Source organism: Capra hircus, chromosome 1 (genome assembly GCF_001704415.2).
Source record: "Capra hircus breed San Clemente chromosome 1, ASM170441v1, whole genome shotgun sequence".
In the NCBI taxonomy this organism is placed as follows: domain Eukaryota; kingdom Metazoa; phylum Chordata; class Mammalia; order Artiodactyla; family Bovidae; genus Capra; species Capra hircus.
Window position 1 is genome coordinate 2641581 of NC_030808.1, and position 20346 is coordinate 2661926.

The 20346-nt window shown below is 46.6% G+C and overlaps 1 protein-coding gene across 5 annotated transcripts in view; it reads left to right on the forward strand.

Annotated features, from left to right (window-relative positions):
* TIAM1 (T-cell lymphoma invasion and metastasis 1) overlaps positions 1–20346 on the forward strand; it is a 462470-nt gene that overhangs the window by 216393 nt on the left and 225731 nt on the right. For 2 of the 5 annotated variants that reach the window (XM_018048380.1, XM_018048590.1), the window contains exon 1: positions 8605–8878. The exons of 2 other annotated variants lie outside the window; for them this stretch is intronic. The gene's annotated coding sequence lies outside the window, so the exon portion shown is untranslated. Of the gene's footprint in view, positions 1–8604; positions 8879–20346 lie in introns of those variants that run through there. One more of the 5 variants, XM_018048649.1, reaches the window with a different exon arrangement.

Below are 20346 nucleotides of genomic sequence, written 5' to 3' on the forward strand. Positions count from 1 at the left end.
AATTCCTGGCCAGTCTAGGTCTGCTGTGTGGGATAAATGCATAAAACATGCTTTGTAAAAATTAAAAAGTATATTAATAAAGCAGTAGAGAAGAATAATATAAAGTTTCAATAATAAAAAACAGCCAGTATTCAATTAAATAGAAATGTGAAACAGTGAACACTAGGAATATAACACATTTTCCATGGCTATATTTTCTTTCATCCTAGAACTGAACCAAACCCAATAAAAGACTGTTTATCACTCTCAAAAAACAGTGTGCCATTTAGTATTTTCATTTGATAATTTGAATTTGAGTTGTTTTCTCCTCTTACTGTTCTGGGCTCAGATCCCACCCTTTCTGGCTTCATGTTCTGCTGTGAAATTTGGGACTGGGATGGGTTGGTGGAAGTGGAGCCATGGTGTGAGACGTTCCCTACAGGTGTGACACCTGGCACCCGTGGAAGCTCTTGATGTGCAAAGGTGTGCGTCGTTTTATCTTCGTGATTACAAGAGGTTTAGTTTTACAGATTGGACAATCGCATTTTACCACTTACAGTCAGAGAAAAATGCTGCTAGGTCAAGGTCATGGTGATGTGACAGGGAGAATGGGCACACATTAAAGCTTAGTTAACACGCTTAAAGTTTTGATGACTTTTTAACAGCGGTATTGTGAAACGCTACATGTACCTGAACCAATAGTTAGAAAGCAATAGATTCTCTTTTTGAATCTTAAAAAAAAAATTGTGGTAAAAAATGTAACATAAAACTTGTCATTTTAACCATTTTTGTGTTTACAATTCAGTAATACTAATTATGTTGACAAGATTGTGCAATGACCATCACTGTCTATGTCCCAAACGTTTTCATCACCTCCAAGAAACACTGTACCCATTAAGCAGTAAATCCTCATTTCCCCTGCTCTTCAGCCCCTGGTAACCTCCGCTCTCTCTTTATATCCATGAATTTGCCTTAGTCTAGGTGTTTCATGTGAGTGGGCTTTGACCTTGTCACTGTAGCATGACATTTTCAAGGTTCATCCATATGTAGCAAGTATCATCCTCCATTCCTTTTAATGGCTGAGTAATATTCCACTGTGTTTATCAGACGGCATCCTGTTTATCCATCCACTTGCTGATGGACACCTCGGATGTTTTCACTTTTTGCCTATTGTGAATAATACTTCATTGAATATTCATGTGCAAGTTAGCAATGGTGCCATTTTGTATCATCTGTGGAGATATATTTTAATTTCTTGGGACTCTAGGTGTAGGACTTTTCAAACTGGGGGATCCTTGTCTCTGACCAGGGTGCCCTCTTGACCCTTGGGCATGTATGAGTGTCCCATGTCTTTACCAGGCTTCCCCCATTTTCTTGCCAAGCTTACCACTGTAATTTGTTTGGGAGGATGCTGGCTGCTGGTGAATCAGCCTGCCTTCAGCCATCCTGGCTTAATTGCATCCTTCCATCCTAAGTTTCTGAGCCTCTTGCTAGAAGTTTCTTGTGCATCCAGTTATTATGGTTTGCTATTAGTTGTAGATGGGATCAATGTATATCATTGTTTTATTTATATATGCCTTTTGTACTGTGTTGGGGTACAGAATTATTTATGTATATGCTGCCTGGCTTCCCTGGTAGCTCAGCTGGTAAAGAATCCACCTGCAATACAGGATACCCTGGTTCGATTCCTGGGTCAGGAAGATCCCTTCGAGAAGGGATAGGCTACCCACTCCAGTATTCTTGGGCTTCCCTGGTGGCTCAGACAGTAAAGAATCTGCCTGCAATTTGGAGACCTGGGTTTGATCCCTGGGTTGGGAGGATCCCCTGGAGAAGGGAACGGCTACCCTCTCCAGTATTCTTGCCTGGAGAATTACATGGACAGAGGAGCTTGGCAGGCTACAGTCCGTGGGGTCACAAAGAGTGGGACACAGCTGAGCGACTTTCACTTTATGCTGCCTTTAATGTTTATTTTAGGGAATTATTTTAAGGAGGTAATACCTGAGTTGGTGGAACGTACAGCAGGTTTCAATCAATCTGGCTTCTAGGCTGAATCTGCTATCATTTTATTCTGTGAGCCTGAGCAGGTCACTTAACCTTTCTGACCTGCAAGATCGCCACCCTTGTTTCGGCTCTTATATACATTGGTCTGTGACTCTTCATGAGTCTATTGCCTTACCTCAGGCCACTTACTCTTCTGATATATAAGCTTGTTGCATTTCCTGATTGAAAGTAATCTTTGCATGTTGGATCTGTGTCTAGGGAAGATGGCGCCGTGTGGTCTTAGAGACCATAAAATCCAATGCTTGTGTGCTTGGAAGGGAAAGCGAAAGGAGCGGATTCCCATTAGCAAGTTCCTGGCATTACAGGTCCCCTGATTTGAATTGATTATGTTCCTTTCACTAGCAGAGAACTCTGTCAGATGTCAGGGGTTAGAAATGCACCTATGGGTGTGGTCCTTCTCACTTTGCCGTTGTACCCAAGTGCCAGGTGTGTCCTTCCACCCAGCTTCACCTGGATATGTTCTGGGTAATGCAGAAATTGTGAAATGACATTTACCATTCTCCTGTAATATCAAATAAAGCTAAAAGCTCCTCTTCCCTATGGAAAACAAAACCTAATATTACTTTATTGGCTGTCCTTGGGAGCACCCAAGGCTGCTGTGACTCACTGCAGTGACCCTCAAGAGGGGACGTGCTGCTTCCTCATAATAGGGGCTCGATAGGAAGGGCTCAAGAGGGGTCTCTGTGGACCTGGGCTCTTGGAAGGGGCCCCACTGTCTCATTCAGCATGTGACTAGTCTCAACTGAGGCGTATCTGATTCTTTTGGAACCCCCTGGACTGTAGCCCGCCAGGCTCCTCTGTCTGTGGGATTTCTCAGGCAAGAATACTAGAGTGGGTTGCCATTCCCTTCTCCAGGGGATCTTCCCTGCCCAGGGATCGAACCTGTGTCTCCTGCATTGGCAGGTGGATTCTTTACTGCTGAGTCACCAGGGAAGCTCATGTCTCAACTGCACTATCTATATCCATGACCAAAATAACAATATCAACAGAAAAACATCGAAAACATTCTAAACACTAAAATAGCTTGAGAAGCAGGCTTGGCTTATTTCCTGACTGACATATCTTGACCTGTGTTGTGTCCTGTACCACTGAGGGAAAATATTAGGCATGTGCTTGTACAAAGCCTGTTAGCCCATCCCATCCATTGTCAAAGGCATCTATGTCAACTTCCCATTTTACCGAAGAAACTGGAGGGTTTGCTTTAAGTCACTTACCTGGTTGTTAGTGGAGCCTGGACTTGAAGTAGGTCTTCTTATTGCCTATTTTTTGCACCTCTTGTGAGCAAAGGAGGCCTCCCCAGTGAGAACACTCCCTGCCCCAGCTTTTGCAGGAGGCTATCGTACTGAATGGTAAGGTTATCTTGGCTGCATGTTCTTTGGAAAGATAGCAGGACTGAAATTACAGCTTGACTTCTTGTCTTGCTACATTCGTTACTCAGCCGTGATGTGACTCTTTGTGCCAATAATAATTGTTATTGTTTATTGCTGTTGAGCAGAGAGATGCCTAAAAGATCCCACACCAGTGAGAACCCAGATGCTCTCGCCCCCACGAACCACATGCATATCTTGTGCAAGGCGCTTGGAGACCTTGGAACCAACTGCCTCACAGTGTGTGTGGGGGTGGGACAGCATTGAGCTCCATGTGGGTGACGCTAATAGGGGCTGAGAGTTCATGGGCTCATCCTCTGTCTTCCTTGTTATCTCTTTCCGCTGGCTGCCCTTCTTCCCCTCTCCCCTTCACCCTTCCAGTCACAAGTCCAGGTTCAGTTACGTCAATCACCATTGGAGTCCTGAGCGTGTGAGATAAAAGTGGTTCTGTAAAGAAATGTAATTTGGGGCAATGAAAGCCAATGGGAATTTTAAAGTCATGGAAACATACAATTGGAAGCTAGAGCTGGGAAGTCAGAGAAAATTAATTTGAACACCATCATTTATATGGTTGAGGAAAATGAAGCCTTTGGATTTCAAGGAACTTGCCACACTGGAGGTGGCCTTTAAAGGCTATTAGAGTTTGCATGGCCTCTTTCAGCAGATGGTGTATTTTTCAGGAATATTTCCGCTTATTGATTTTGCATTCATTTTCAGATAGCAAAAACAATGCTAAGAGTTTTTCTGGGGAAGGAAATGGCAACCCATTCGAGTATCCCACGGACAGAGGAGCCTGGTGGGTCCGCGGGGTTGCAAAAGAGTTGGACATGATTTAGCAACTAAACAACAACAACAATGTAAGCACTTCGAGAAAGACTAAAAGGAAAGAAAGAGGCTCGAAGTTTGGTTGGTGCAAAGTGTAAAGTCATAAAACATTCTTCTATCAAATCAAGTGTAATGAGGGCTTTGCACATCATGGGCTGCCCTGGTGGGTCAGACGGTAAAGAATCCGTCTGCAATGCAGGAGACCCGGGTTCCATCCCTGGGTTGGGAAGATCCCCTGGAGGAGGCCATGGTGACCCACTCCAGTGTTCTTGCCTAGAGAATCCCATGGACAGAGGAACCTGGTGGGCTACAGAGTCAACTGGGCGACTAACACTTGTCACTTTCACTTGCACATCAAGACAAGACAAGGCATTGAAAAGGGTGGGCTTTGGTTTCTTTTCAGAGAGAAGGAAGGCCTTGCTCGTCCAGGGCTGAGTCAACATGTCAGTGTCCCTGAACGCATCCTCAGATCACCAAGCGGGCTGGGTGAGATGGATCCGTATTGAGCCTTTCAACCAGTTTTGAACATAAAAAATTGATTTTGGCAATCAGATGGCAGTCAACTTCGAAATGTATTTGTGAATAAGGTTCTCAATTTCCCTAGTGACATCATAGGATTAACTGGATCCGTGTTTAGATCTGTACCTATGCTGGGGAATCGTTTTATTTGGATTCAGAATATTTGACGGTGTTAATTAACACCCCAGTTGGGCTTCACCTCACTTAAGGAGCACTTTCTCCCCAGCTTTGTTGCTGACTCAGGGTGATACAGGTGACGGCGTGTTGGTGTGAGCACTTGGTACCTTAGCCCTGCTTCCTAGCTCCAGATTTAGAGTGGGGAGAGTAGCAGGGGGCTCACTGCAGCCACTAATATCAACTTTGCAGATCTTTTCAGCTCAGCTGATTACAATGATTTGGGGTTAAGCTGCTTTGATTCCTGAGTAAGTTGGTTTTGAAGACCTTTCTGGATGAATAGGTCATCCAGAAGAATCTTGTTTAAGAAGGGCATTTATGTTGTTGAGAACACAATTTCAAAGGAATTTTAAAAGCCAGCTATTATAGGTCTAATAAGCAAAATAGCAAGATAAAGACCTAGTAAAATCTTTGGGGAAAATTAAGAAAAAATTAGTTTTTTTCTGAGTGTAAATTCAGCTGACAAAGAAGAGAGACGTTTAACCCTTTGTGGCTTTCTTCTCCACATAAAAAATATTGTTTCCAACATACATTGACTGATTGATTAATTATAATTATGTCGGTTTAGCTACCTCTTGTATAAATATCCATGAGCAGTATAAACACCATATAAGGGTGTCATGGCTTGTAGATTTTTTTCTAACTGGTTTTTAGGTAAATCTTTCTTTTTTCCCACTTGTGGTAGTGGAGGATTACTCTGGTAACTCGTTTCATTTCATATCGTCTCCAGGTTTATCCTGATCCCAGATGACTGGTAAAAACAAAAGTCAGTTGCGTGCCCTCTACTGGTTGTATTTCTCCATTACAGAAGTGTTGCGTGTTGATTCCTGAGTTCATTGCTTGTGGCAGGGCTCATAACTGTGCTGACTTGTCCTTTTCCTAAATTCATGTCGTTAGAAACTGCAGGTTCAGAAGTTGGTACCTTAAGGAGGGCTCAAGTGTCTTCCTTGTCATCAGTTTGTCACGTGGCTTGTGGAGGGGACCCACAGCTGGGCACTCTTCCTTCTGTTATGGGAGTAAGTGCTTTGGTCAAAGAGACGTCTCTCCGTGAGGCCAGTGGCTGCCGATTGGGAGCCGCCTGTTTTCTGATCTTGGTCCAGGCTAGCCCTTGTCTCCTGTCTTTGGCAATCTGTCAGCTACTGAATGCAAGCAGCAGAGTTTTCATGTGCCGTCAGATCATTCAAACTCTTGAACCCCCTGGAGCCCTGTGGATTTCTGCCAGAAGCAACTATAGGGGACTCTCTTTTCTGACCTGAGAGGTCAGTAGTAAAGTGGGGACCCCTTCAGTTTAATCCTACGTCCGTTTATTGAGAACCTACCATCTGGTCAGTTTTAAGGGGGGTTCAAAATGAGCAAACCCGCTGCCCCCTCGCACCCGCCCCTCACCCCTCTGAACAACGACAACGAATCTCTTTCTTATTCAAGAAAGGAGAAAAAAAACCACACGGCATCCTCGTTAAAAGAAGTGTTCAATACTTCTTAGGTAATGATGAGACCAGAAAACCCTGCAGGAAAGATGTAGACTTTGTGACACTTGCATTCTTTTTCCTGTAAGTGATTTGTAACTTGCTTTTCGGTAAACTGTAATGAGATTAAACATCCTTCCTGTTCTCAACGGAGTGTCTCCAGCTAATGACTGTCTATAGAGAGATGACCGATGTGACCGGGATAAGCCCGACCCTGTGTATCTTTCACAGCTCTTTCACTTTGCACCCGATGCCTCCTTGCCCAGCCATGCAGTGATTCTCAGGCTGAGAATTCCCTGGCTTTCTGTCATCTTCCTCTCAACCCTCTCTTGATTATCTTCATCCAGGTTCAACAGAAGTTGGTTTTGTGAGTTGCATGAACCCCAAATCGGTAAACTTTTTTCCCGATCTGACCCCAGTGCCCATTTTCTTCTGAGCTCACACGACGGCCATCAGTCATCAGATGCTGTACAATGGGAAGGAAGGAGAAATGCTGTTCTGCATTGTCATAAGTCCCAGGAGAGTCTCTTTATAATATTGGTGATCATAGGTGGAATGTCCGTTAAGTGACAGTGGATAGCAGGACCGCTGTCAGAGTATCTTACTAGCAGCACTACTGTTTTCTTGGGCTGCATAACCCTTTGTGGAAGGGGGCTTTCCTGTGCATTTTAGGGTGCTTAGCAGCATCCCTGACTGTCATCTATTCGACGCTCATTGCACCCCCAAGTTGTGTCTCGGGTACTGCTAAATATCCCCTCAAGGTAAAGTCACCTTTTGTTAAAGACCATTATCCAAATTCAGGACCAAAACCACTGTCCCCTATCCAGGACCACTGCCTTCCTTTCTCATTCTGCTCCTTCAGAAGTCTACGTGAGCATTCTCTTGGTTGGTTGCTTCATGTATCAGACAGTCTTTCAATGTTTACTTATGCTAGCTTCTCAGCAAGGTACTGGGAACATATACATCAGCTAGGCATCTACTTCTTACTAATGTTTGAATCAGTTTTGAACGGATCGTGGTTTTTACCATTTTGATTTTTATCATGATTATCTTGAAAATTCCCTTTTCTGAGTATTGCTCCCAGCCTGTATCTCTGGCAGGCACTTGAGCCATTAGGACCTCTTTAATGATGAATGTTGTGTTTCTATTTCTGTAGCCTGTTTGTTTGAAAAAAGTCCCTTGCAGCGGGGGTCAGTATCCTTGGCTTTTAACACAGCTCTTAACCTTGTAAAATGATAATACGCTATTAATCTATCAATTTCATCCATGAATGCTTCCACTCTTTCAGACAGGGCCTCTTGCTTGTCATTCCAGATATCCTATTTTCTTATACTGTGATTTCTTTCCTTCTCTTTAACTGGCCACCTGAGGCTTCATTTCATGTGTGGTCCTTTTAAACTTTCATTTAAGCGAACTTTTGTTTGGGAACCAAGAGCAAGCTCAGCTGAAAGATACCACTGGACTGCTTCCACGTGAACTTTGTTGGCTTGTGTCCTTTAGAATTTTTAGAAGCTGTGATGTAGAAATTGCTCATGGGAGATCAAATTTACAGCAGTTCTGCTTCAAAGAGGAGGGGCGGGGGCGTGCATTTCAGGGAGGAGTTTACAGATGGCTTCAACAAGATTGGGAATTTTAATTTTTTTAAGTCGTCTGGCTCATTATATTATTTTCAAATATGTTTTTGTATGCCTGAAATATTTTGTAATAGGCTTTAAAGGAAAAATAAGCAGCTGAAAGTGTTTTTTTTTTTTTTTTCTTTTCCTGTCCTCGGCTCTTTTAAACTAGATATTCATAAAATTAGGTCTCCACTTGCCGAACTACCCATATTCCTGCGGGGGAAGAGCGGGTACTGCGCAGTTAAGATTTATAGCCTCTTAAATCCTAAAAGAGGCACTGCTTTTTTTGCCACGTGCTTTCGAAAAAATAGACTCTGCAGGGCGACCAGGTTCGTCTGTAAAATGGGTAAAACCTGTTAGGAATTAATTTCCCCTAAGTTGACTCATTGGAAAAGACTCTGATGCTGGGAGGGATTGGGGGCAGGAGGAGAAGGGGACGGCAGAAGATGAGATGGCTGGATGGCATCACTGACTGGATGGACGTGAGTCTGAGTGAACTCCGGGAGATGGTGATGGACAGGGAGGCCTGGCGTGCTGCGATTCATGGGGTCGCCAAGAGTCGGACACGACTGAGCGACTGAACTGAACTGAAGGATGCGAGGAGCTGGGCGCTGGGGAGTCCATGGCGTTGCGCACACCAAACGGGAGACTTGAATTGGAGGAGGCGGAGAGGAGGGAGGCGACGGTGTGCTGGGAGGAGCCACACACACCCAAATGACCAGATTCATCACAGCGCGAAACTTCACGAGGTAACGCCCACTCCCACCGCCTGGAGCCCGGGGAAGGCTGGCTGCTTCCTCCTTTCTGTTACTGGAAGTTCTGAGAGATGGGAAGCAAGACGCGAGCGGCATGTGTGCCTCGCTGAGCGGCGGTGAGCTTGAATTTCAAACCCGGTTCTTTTCACCGGCAAATTTCTTTGTGTTGGGAGGTGTGGGCCAGCCCTGGGCGACGAGAGGCGGGATGGGAGCCCGGGCTCCGCAGCTCCCGCGCGGGGACCTGTGCGCCCGGGATCGGCGGGGCGCGTCTCCGCGCTGCGCTGGGGCTGCCCGGGGACACCACCCAAGTGGGTGCTGGTTCGTGGGGAAAGGGGTTCGGGATTTTGAAAACGCTTCATCCCGTAACCCTTTCCGAGCGCGCCGCTTCTCTATACCAAGGATCTCACTGAATCTGGGCTCTGGAAGGAGATGGTGGCATCCTGTTATCCACCAAAGATGCGCCGTGTCTCAGGCTGCCCTGCCGCGCGTTCAGTGTCCACGTCTTTGAAAACGAACCCCGTGAAAGTCTCGGGATTTTAAGTGACAAAAACTTCCGAAGGAATATTCCGAAGCTGTGGTGCTAACAGGCTCCTGGGTGGGAATTCTGGAGTGAAGCCTGGGAAGTCTACGTTTCTCATTATTTCTGTCTGATGGAGTGAGTACAGTTCCAGGGTTTCTGGCTACTGAGGTGCTGTTTATTTATGTGGAACTTTTTTCGTTGAAAAATGTTAGTTTTCTGTGGCAGCTGACTTGTTTTTAGACTGATTGCCCAAGTCGATTTCGGGTGGGGTGGGGAGAGGAAGTTTGGGTGGAGGGTGGCATGAGGTTGGGTTGATTGCAAGAGACGCTTCACTTGTCTCAGCAGAGGATAAACTTGGACAAATGTGGGCATTCTTTAGGTTTTATTTTGAGCCTCGCAGGGAGCTTTATTGTGACCTGTGTAGGTAGGTCGCGCAGAGTCAGACACCAGTGACTTAGCAGCAGCAGCAGCAGCAGCAGAGTTTCCTTACTGCGGGGTTGGTTAGGTGGAGGCCTGGGGGTTAACTGTTATCTGTGTCATCTATTTCATATCTGATCAACAGGTTTGTGCAGAGCAGTGGGGAGGTGTGTGTGTGTGTGTGTGTGTGTGTGTGTGTGTGTGTGTGTGTGTTGTAAGCCGATCTTTTGTAAGAATTTTTAGAGAATCGTCCTACTCTCTGAGCCAGAAGTGAAGGCGAATGAATGTGTGGATCTTATATTTGTAGAAAACCAAGTTTTATTTTGTAAGGGCTTCTCCAAGTTCTGGGGTGGGTGTGACTTGGGAGGATGTTAGCAGCCGATTCTGTTGTCCTAATGCCAGAATGGACCAGCCTGACTTCCCTAGCCCACCTTCCATCAGAACTTTGGGGCTTGGGGGATGGGATGCTGTGCCCACAGTCTTAGCCTTCGTTTACTTTCACCCTCTAGCTTACTTGAAGTTTATGATACAGAAGTAGAATGAAATTACTTTTAAACCAATCTAGACACATGCTGGGCTTCCTAGGCGGCTCAGTGGTAAAGAACCCGTCTGCTAATGCAGGAGACCTGGGGTTCAATCCCTGGGTGCAGAAGATTCCCCTGGAGGAGGAAATGGCAATCCACTCCAGCATTCTTGCCTGGAGAATCCCACGGACAGAGGAGCCTGGCTACAGAGGGCTACAGTCCATGGAGTTGCAAAGTCAGTCATGACTTAGCTACTGGGCATGAGCACACCCACGTGCCAGGGAAAATCAACTGGAGGCATGGTCCGGGCTGCTGGAGCCCTGCTTTCTCGCTTGTTGTGGGCTCAAGGAAGAACATGCAGGTGGGATGAACTTGATCCTGATTCCTCCTACCCCGTCAAGGAGCCTTTAATAACTTACTCAACAGGAAAGACACCAGACTCGATCTCGTGATAGTGCTGCTAGAACTGACTAATAGACCCTTGTTTGTGGAGTTTTATGGAACAGTAATCCTCGGCTAGGGAAGGGGAATATATTATTCAGAAAGGTTCCTAGACACTGTCACATGGGACTGCCAGGGGACATCATCATGAAGCTATTTGAAACGTGTGTTAATTATGCTATATGACCTTGCAGGCATTACAACTTCGGTATCATTGTTTTCTTGTGGTCTGTATACCTCACCCATAAGTAACCTGGATGGGCTCTGGATATTTGAATTTTATCTTCTTTATTTATTTGTTTATATTGTTTGGGCATGTAGGATCTCAGTTCTCTGACCAGGGATTGAACCTGCCCCTCTTTCATTGGTACTGTGGAGTCTTAATCCTTGGACTGCCAAGGAAGTCCTTGGATTTTATTTTTTTATTATAACAAGTTCAGTTTATTCTGTAGAAGTAAGGCTATTAAGATGATCTTATTTTTAGTTAACTAGTTTTGTTTTCTTTTTAATAGGGATTTTCCCATTTCATCTTAAACTTATTTATATAAAGTTACACATAATATCCTTTCATAATATTTTTGAAGAGTATAGCATCTGTAGAAGTGTTTCCTTTTTCATTTCTGGAATTGGTTATTTGTGCCTTTTTTCTTTTGGATCAACCTTGCTAATGTATTATCAGTTTTATTCATTTTTGAAAGACCTAACTTTGGTTTTGTTTATATTTGAAATGAAGCATAAACAAACACAACTTCTTATAAGTTTACATGCATTTAAAAAATTGTGCCCTATGGAACTCTGTCAAAAAAGATTTCAAGAGCCTTTAAAACTAAATAACTGAGTCTCTTAGTTGTATGGAGGAAGATACTGTGTATGTTTGTGTCTGACGTAATGTTTTCCAGTTTTATTAAAACATTCCTTGTGTTCTTGAGTATCATACCTGTTGGAGCAAATTGTCGTAGGGGGGGTTTTGCATATTCACTGGGACACACCCTGTGAAACTGTTTTGGAAACATCTTACTAGAATTCACCCAAGACTTACTGATAATTTAATGTGAATTGAAGGTGATTTCAACCCACTTAACAATACAGGTTTACTTTGTACTGAGACAGAGCAAAATTGTTGTAATGACTGAGGAAAAATGTTTCAGTTTGGTTCATATTTAATGCATGAGCCTTAGCATTTTAAAGTTTCCTCAGAAAACCTTTCTGAGTATGTGGTGGTGGTGTAAGAGCAATAACTTTGGAGTCAGAAAGAGCTGGGTTTGAATTCCTGCTCTCAGTTTTAGCTGTGTGGCCCTGGGGAAATTGCATAACCTCTCTGAGCCTGTGGGTCCCCTACTGTGAGACAGAGGTATGAAAACTACTTCGGGGGGCCTTCGTTGAGATCTCTCTGAGTTTTCATGTGAGGGACCCATCTCGTGGTTTGGCACACAGTAGGTAGTCAGTTGTAGTCCATGGAGTGTTTTCCTCTGCTCCCGTTGTGCAAGGTCACAGTTTTGCCGGTGCCTTCCTTCCAGAAATGTCAACGGGTATTGCAGTAGCATGAAACAAAACCAATTCTGTCATTATTATTATTTTTTTTAATTCCAGGCAAGTGGAATTACCAGGGTCCCTTCCCATATTTTCATCTTATCCCAGTGAATTGATGGTAAACTGACTGTACATTTCCCCTTCCACTTTTTTTTTAATTGTGAAAAAAGTGACGTAATCTACAACATACGGGGGGAGATGGTTGGGGCTGATGAACACTACCCTGATTCTGTATTTCCACCACAGTTTCTGATATCTATACTATAAGGCGGCACTAGTGGTAAAGAACCCTCCTGCCAGTACAGGAGACGTAAGCGACTCTGGTTCTCTCCCTGGGTCAGGAAGATTCCCTGGCGGAGGGCATGGCAGCTCGCTCCAGTATTGTTCCCTGGAGAATCCCATGGATAAAGGGACCTGGCAGGCTGTAACCCCTGAGGGTTGCAAAGAGTCAGACAGACTGAAGCAACTTAGCGCGCGCACGGGCACTGTTAGCGGCCCCAAGTGCACTCAGACCGTGCAGCTCTCACAGTCGGCACCTTCCTGGGGTTATTGGATGTTTGCCTTCAGTTCATCTCACCCCCTTGAGAGTGTCACTGCTCTCTTCTAATTCCCTCCCTTTCTTTCTTGCCTCTTTTGGGCTGTCTTCAGGGTACACATCGGGGCTTCCCTGGTAGCTCAGATGGTAAAGAATCTGCCTGCAGTACAGGAGACCTGGGTTTGAGCCTTGGGTTGCGAAGATCCTCTGGAGGAGGAAATGGCAACCCATTCCAGTATTTTTGCCTGGAGAATCCCATGGACAGAGAAGCCTGGCGGGCTACACTCCATGGGGTCACAAAGAGTCGGACATGACTAAGCGACTAACACACACAGGGTACAATTGAAATGGGTACAAAGCTCAGAACTTGGGATGTAAGTCAGTGGGGTTGCTCCTTTGAAGGCAAAGTTTATTAACTTTATTTACTACAGAATTTAGCTGGGAGATGCTTGGGGTTGATTGCCACATTGATTTCTTTTTTCCACCGCATTTTCTGAGCGTCCTCTTCCTGGGCTTGGAGTTTGTCCATGCTTTGTGGGGAGATATGGATCGTTGAGTGCTACTGCTGACCTCTTAACCAAGAAGGGAAATGAAGAGCAAAGGGCAGAGGAGGTTGGCTGGGTAATATTCCTGCACAAAGGACTGTAGCATTATTGAAGTCTCCAAACTCAAGCTGTTTGTTCTCCCTGGGGTTTCTCCTCTGAATAGATCCTGGGAGAATCTGTGGCATAACTAGTTAAGATTTATTTAGGCATCCAGTGTTGCGATGGGCTGAGCTGGGCATAGAGAATTGTGAGCTGGAGAAAGGCTTTATGGTGTGGTGCCAACATGATTTGCTATTCTGCCCAAGGAGCGAGTCTTGGTTTGCATTTTGCGGAGTGAATTGGCCTTCGCCATGGGGTTATTTTTCAAGTCAGCAGATTGATTAACCAGCTGCCCTTGACCTGGCCTGTCTGCTATGACCCCGAGGGCTGAGTAATAGCACCGGAGCTGCTGTTTGTTTTAGTTGGTGTTTTTATGAGAACGGAGAACAAGAGGGCCCATAGTCTTCCTAAGTGTTTTGCAGTACTGCTTCCCTAGTTTATTTTGATTCCTTTGTTTGAAAACAAAGTATTAGCATACCATTCATTGGTGAAACTTGAGGGTGAGAGGTCGTCACTTTTGGAAAGTGTTTTTTTGAATTGTTCTGGATGGATTTGTAAGATCTTGAGCTAGGTCATAGCACCTCATGTGGTACCTTGGACTCGTTTGCTCTGGTGTTTGACAATTCAGGCTTTCATAAATTATGAGATTTTGGTGGGCAAGAATAACCATGGCCAAAGGGCTTTGTATGAAGCCATAGTGGTATAACGGAGAAGGCGATGGCACCCGCTCCAGTCCTCTTGCCTGGAAAATCCCATGGGCGGAGGAGCCTGGTAGGCTGCAGTCCATGGGGTCGCTAAGAGTCGGACACGACTGAGCAACTTCACTTCCACGCATTGGAGAAGGCAATGACAACCCACTCCAGTGTTCTTGCCTGGAGAATCCCAGGGACGGGGGAGCCTGGTGGGCTGCCGTCTATGGGGTCGCACAGAGTCGGACACGACTGAAGTGACTTAGCAGCAGCATCATAGTGGTATAAGGCCTGGTAAGCGAAGGTGGTGCTAATGGTAAAGAATCTGCCTGCCAGTATAGGGGACATATGAAATGAAGGTTCGACCCCTGGGTTGCGAAGATCTGGAGGAGGGCATGGCAACCCGCTCCGGTATTCTTGCCTGGAGAATTCCTTGGACAGAGGAGCCTGGTGGGCTACAGTCCATAGTGTTGCACAGAGTTGGACACAACTGAAGCGACTTAGCATACACGCAGATGCTTCTTTGATTATTCAAATACAAATTGCTAGTTAGATTATGAATACTAAATACTGATTTATTGAGTATCTATAACACGGTGGTGGTGGTGGTTTAGTTGCCAAGTCCGACTCTTGCGGCCCCATGGACCGCAGCCTGCCAGGTTCCTCTGCTAATGGGATTCTTCAGGCAAGGACACTGGAGTGGGTTGCCATTTCCTTCTCCAAGGGATCTTCCCAGCCCAGGAATCGAACCCGGGTCTCCTGCATTGCAGGAAGATTCTTTGCCAACTGAGCTATGAGGGAAGCCCGTCTACAACATATGAGGTACTTTTCCTAAGTTATCACAGTGAGGTTTCCGAGGAGGATCTCGTAACCTCTAGAGGAATATGAAAGGGGAGCACAAAACCCCTTGCTCTTGTGGGTAGAACCTCAGTGGACTGAACCCCACCCTCTAGACCCGAAGCCAGGAGCAGGGGGGCTGGTTCCTTGGGGTGTGATGGCTCTGGGTCCTAGCCTCTCACCTAGGACGTGAGCTGCCCCTATGGATGGCACGTTTGGAGATCTTGAGAAGCCTCTCCTGTTTGGGATGGGGTAAGTGGAGTGTTTGCAGAAGGCTGGGCCGTGAGGAGGCCAGCCTTTAAAGTCCTTCTTGTCTTAGGATCCGTTGAAATCCTGCTATTCAGGACGACAGAAGTTTCATTATCTGTGACTGTTTGATGAGAAGAGGGCTTCTGATTCTACCTGCTCAGAAACTGAGTCTTTGAAACGGATTTCCTGGGAACTTTCTGATGCTTGAATGTGAAAGGGTTAATCGCTCAGTCATGTCCTACTCTTGGTGACTCAAGGACCCCTGGACTGTAGCTCACCAGGGTCCTCTGTCCACAGGATTCTTCAGGCAAGAATCCTGGAGTGGTTTGCCATTCCCTTCTCCAAGGGATCTTCCTGACCCAGGGATTGAAGCTGGGTCTCCTGCATTGCAGGCAGATTCTTTACTGTCTGGGACACTTAGGGGCCCTTTCTTCTTGGGTCGTCCGCATGGACAGGCCAGTCTTTCGGGCTTGATGAGGAGGTGGTGGGGTGCACCCCAAGTCAGGGCCACCGTGAGCTGGGTGGGTCTGCCCTTTGGGAGCCTCCATACATATGCACTGATTCCTTCCACCTTGAGTCGTGAGGAAGAAGGTTCCCATTGATTTTCAGATTACATCATTTTAGAGACTTTCCGAGATAACCTTCCTACCTTTGTTTTCTTGACTTTTCCTTTGCCTGCCCTCGTGACACCAGAAAAGGGGAAAAAAGAATCGATTTGGAGAGCAGCGGGGGAAGCTTGGTAGCAGATGGGTTTTTTCTGGGGCTGTTGTACATGAGATCAGGTTCCTTGGAACAGGGAGGTTGACTCTTCGCCTGAACTGGGAAGTAGGTTCGGTTGCAGCGGGGTACTTCATGTGGCCTTCACTGCGGTGCCCAGATGGGGTCCCATCATCGCTTGAGAGGCAAGGGGCTTCCTGCTGGAAGGATCCAGGTGGGAAGAGTGTCTGGTTTACAGGCACTTGGAGAAAAGAAATCCGCATAACAGAATTTCCTGCCTCCCATGTGTGGCCTGAGACTCTTCTAGGAAGTCCAGCGAAAGGGGACTTGTGGCTCTAAAGTTCCTCTGCCACGTGGGGACAGTGTCGTCTGCCCTGAGCAACATCTCCCACTTAACGTCACTGGGCGAGGATGGTTTGGACCAAAGGGGGCTTTTTAACTATACAAGTATAGTTATTCTTTCCATGCTTGCCTTCTTCCAGGGACTTCCCTGGCAGTCCAGGGGTTAAGACTCCATGCTGCCACGGCAGGGGCTTGGATTCGATTCTGGGTTGGGGAACTAAGATCCCACATGCCACATGGCATGGCCAACAACAAACAAACACAAGAAACAACAAGCAAACAAGCTTGCTTTCCTCCCATGAATGTAGCCACTCAAACCTTGTTAATAAGTGACATAATACTCTACCATTTAACAGTGATCAGATTTGGGTCCTATGCCAGTTGATCTAGGATCTGAACAAATAAGGGATTTCCAGCTTGATGGAGAGGCTGAATCACCGATGCTTCCTGAGGCATGAGCCCTGCAATTAAAAAAATTTTTTTTCTCTTTTTTTACTGTAATAAGAACACAGCACGCAATCCACCCTCTGATCAGATTTTTAAGTGTTCAGTACAGTATTAGCAGTAGGTGCGGTATTTTACAGCGAGTCTCTAGAACTTGCTCATCTGGCATACCTGAGACTTAATACCCTTTGATTTGCACCTCCTCATCCCCCCTCCCTCCAGCCCCTGGCAACCCCCATTCTAGCCTTTGCTTTCATGACGAGTTTCACTATTTTAGGTAACCTCATGTAAGTGGAAGCATGGAACACTTGTGTTTCTGGGACTGGCTTATTTCACACAGCATGGTGTTGCATATGCAGGGTTTCCTTCTTTTTTAAGGCTGAATAATATTCGTGTGTGTGTGCGTGCGCGTGCGCCCATGCACATGTGCACACATGTGTATACTGCCTTTTCCCCGCCTTCCTCCATTGTTGGCCCTTTGGGTGGTGTCCCCATCTTGGCTACTGTGAGCAATGCTGCAGTAAACATGCCTCTTTGGGATCCTGCTTTCATTTATTTTGGGTAAATACCCAGATGTGGGGTTGCTGGATCCTCTGCTCGTTCTGTTTCCTTCTTTTGTAATGGCTGTGCACTTTTGCCTCCTGATCCCTGCAGTTTACTCCCCACCAGCACCTCCTATGCAGGTCTTGCTATGACCTGTTCTTCCTGTCCTACCTGTTCTGGCCACACCTGGATCCAGACGAGCCGCCTTAGCACAGGGCAGCCTACAGACCTCTTGCTCTCTTTTGAGTCCCATTGCATTGTCTTGGTTGGGTTGCCGGCTTTTTATTAAGGGGTAAATAATATGAACAACAATAATGAAAACAACATTGAACCCCCTGAGGCACATGCCACCTGTGCCCTGTGCCGTCTGTTTGGATCCACGTTGTCTCCCGTGCAAATCAGCTTCCCCCCACGTGCTTTCACCCCATAGGCCAGCATTCCCTTCTCTTTGTTGGCGAGCCAGCCTCGAGTCTTGAGGCTCCTTTGACCATGGAGTCCTTGTCCCTTGAGGCAATCCTTAGCCAGAGCTGGGTGTGGGTATTTCAGGCAGACTCTTGAGGTGTTCCCTGTCCTGTCTCCAGAGAGCTCTGGCGGCCTCTTTCTCCCACTCCCCGACTGGTTTTCTGTGAAACTGCTTCCACTAAGTAACTTAAGCGTGAGTTCTTATCTCTGGGTTAAGGAACTTGTTCCGAGTGACAGCGTTAGGAAAGGAGGAGAGAGGATTTGAAGCGCAGCTGCCCGATTCCCCGAAGGCTCCTGTGTGTCTCTCCAAGGTAGGGCCGATCGTCCTCTTCTGTGTATTTGCCTCATTGTGGGTTAGAGTGACTGCCACAGCTGCTGCTGCTGCTGCTGCGGAGTCGCTTCAGCCGTGTCCGGCCCTGTGCGACCCCATAGACGGCAGCCCACCAGGCTCCCCCGCCCCTGGGATTCTCCAGGCAAGAACACTGGAGTGGGTTGCCATTTCCTTCTCCAGTGCATGAAAGTGAAAAGGGAAAGTGAAGTTGCTCAGTCGACTCTCAGCGACCCCATGGACTGCAGCCCACCTGGGATTTTCCTCCGTCCCTGGGATTTTCCAGGCAAGAGGACTGGAGTGGGGTGCCATTGCCTTCTCTGGACTGCCACAGGCTGTTGTGTAAATCCTTATTTGATGAGTGGCTTATCGGCCCAGCTAACCTCTTAAACAGCCTTACCAAGTCCTGTCTCCAGGCGAGTGTCCATTCTGTCTCCCCCTCCGGTGACCTCCCACCAGCTGTATTTCAGAATCAGTGTCAGCCCACCTCCTTCTTGCTGCCTTTCCAGTCTCTTCCAACCCCGAGTCATTTTTTTACCCCCTCAGAGCCCCATATTGCTAGTCAGATGTTGCCTTTTTAATCTTTTTTTCCTCCCAACTCAACTGTAAATCCTTGAGTGCTGCGATGGTGCCCGGAACCACAGAGTAAGCGTGTGCTGATCTGATTCTTCGGGGATGCATCATAACCTGGCCCACGCTGTCCAGAGAAATGCCACGGTTGTTTCCCGGTTCTATGAATGAAGGGAAGTTGAGGTCAAGGAACAGACTTGAAAAAAAAAAGATAAGTGAGGGGGCAAATGTAAAAATCGTCAGCCCACTTTTGGGTGAGCTCGTGTTGTGTTTTCACGCTGCAGCTGTTCAAGCTGAATCACAGGGTGGATGGATCATCTCTTGGCTTCAGTCACGGTGGTTAGCCGTCTTCCCCCCCCTGGGGGAATGGAAGCAGATTTATGTGATGAATAATGTGGTCTCTCTTCCAATTCTTGGGATGTGGTTTGACAGACTTCATGAAAATGGTAGGTGAAAGCGCTTGACGTGCTTTCTCCCCCATTTGAAGGATAATAATGATGTGCTTCAGCAGAGTTTGTGTGTTCAGTTTGAGCTGGTGGTCAGCCCCACTGTTCACAGTGACCTCTCCGTTTTGGCAAAGAGATTCAGACATGCTTTGCCTCCTGGGTGTGTCTCACCTCAAGGTCCCAGAGAGAGGACGGGGCTGGAACCGAAGATGCTGCAGAGAAGGGTCCACATACATCGAGCATGTGCTGTGTGCCTTGCTTTCTGCTCAGTGCTCTCAACAGAGTCCGTAATCGGACCTCAGTACCTCCTTGGATGTGGCATCCTGACCAAGTCCAGCTGATGGCACCCATGTGATTTCACCAAACTCACCCTGACATGGTGACCTTGGACTTGAACTGTGCTTTGTCTGACTCTTACATCTGTGGCTGCTCCCATGCGTCTTGACGTGCCATTCTAGATAAAAGCAGAGGCGTTACTCTTGCCTGGAGAATCCCACAGACGGAGGAGCCTGGTGGGCTACAGTCTATGGGGTCGCCGAGCGACTTAACTTAACTTAGATGAGGATTCTAGAATTCTGAAACTCCCAGGTTGGTGTCTGATCTCTGCATTTCAGCCTTAGCCAGTTCCCCTTAGCACTTCACCGTTCATGAGTCTGGTAACGTCAGCACAGCGTGAGATACCATACTGAAGTGAAACTTTCTGGCAGGATGCGTAATATTTGAAAAATATCACAAAATTACTGCCAAATTAGGGAGCTGATTTTATTTTTAGCTGCCTGCCCACAGGTGAGATGTATCCAGCTCGTTTCTTGCACACCATCAGGAAAGAAAGTCAAACAGTTGCAGACTCATTCATGTTGATGTATGGCAGAAACCAGCACAGTATTGTAAAGCAACTATCTGTCGATTAAAAAAAAAAGTAACCATTAAAAAGGTAGTTGCAGCCATCTTTTTAAGAAGAAGGAGCCTCTGTAGCTAGACGGGGGGGCTTTCTCACCACTGTCCTGTTCGGAAGCTCACATGGCCTGGGGTGTTGCTGCCTTGGGTTTGTTGGAGCCGGATGCCCTGGATTCTTTGATCGTCCTGTCCCTCTCCTGCCCACATTGCATAAACATTGGCATGGCAGGGACAGATGGCCACTCGGGGACTCCTTTGATGTCACATTTGGTTGCCTGAGTGGGGGGTCCGGGTGGTTGCCACTAGTCTCCATGGGAGGAGAGGTGGGCTGGGAAATACCCACTTGACAGTGGGTAAACAAAAGCTCAACTCCGGAAGCACTGGGTGCCCTGAGACGTGTGCAGGCTGGACCGCAACCGAGTCAGGTTTACAGAAGTGTGTTTAGTTTG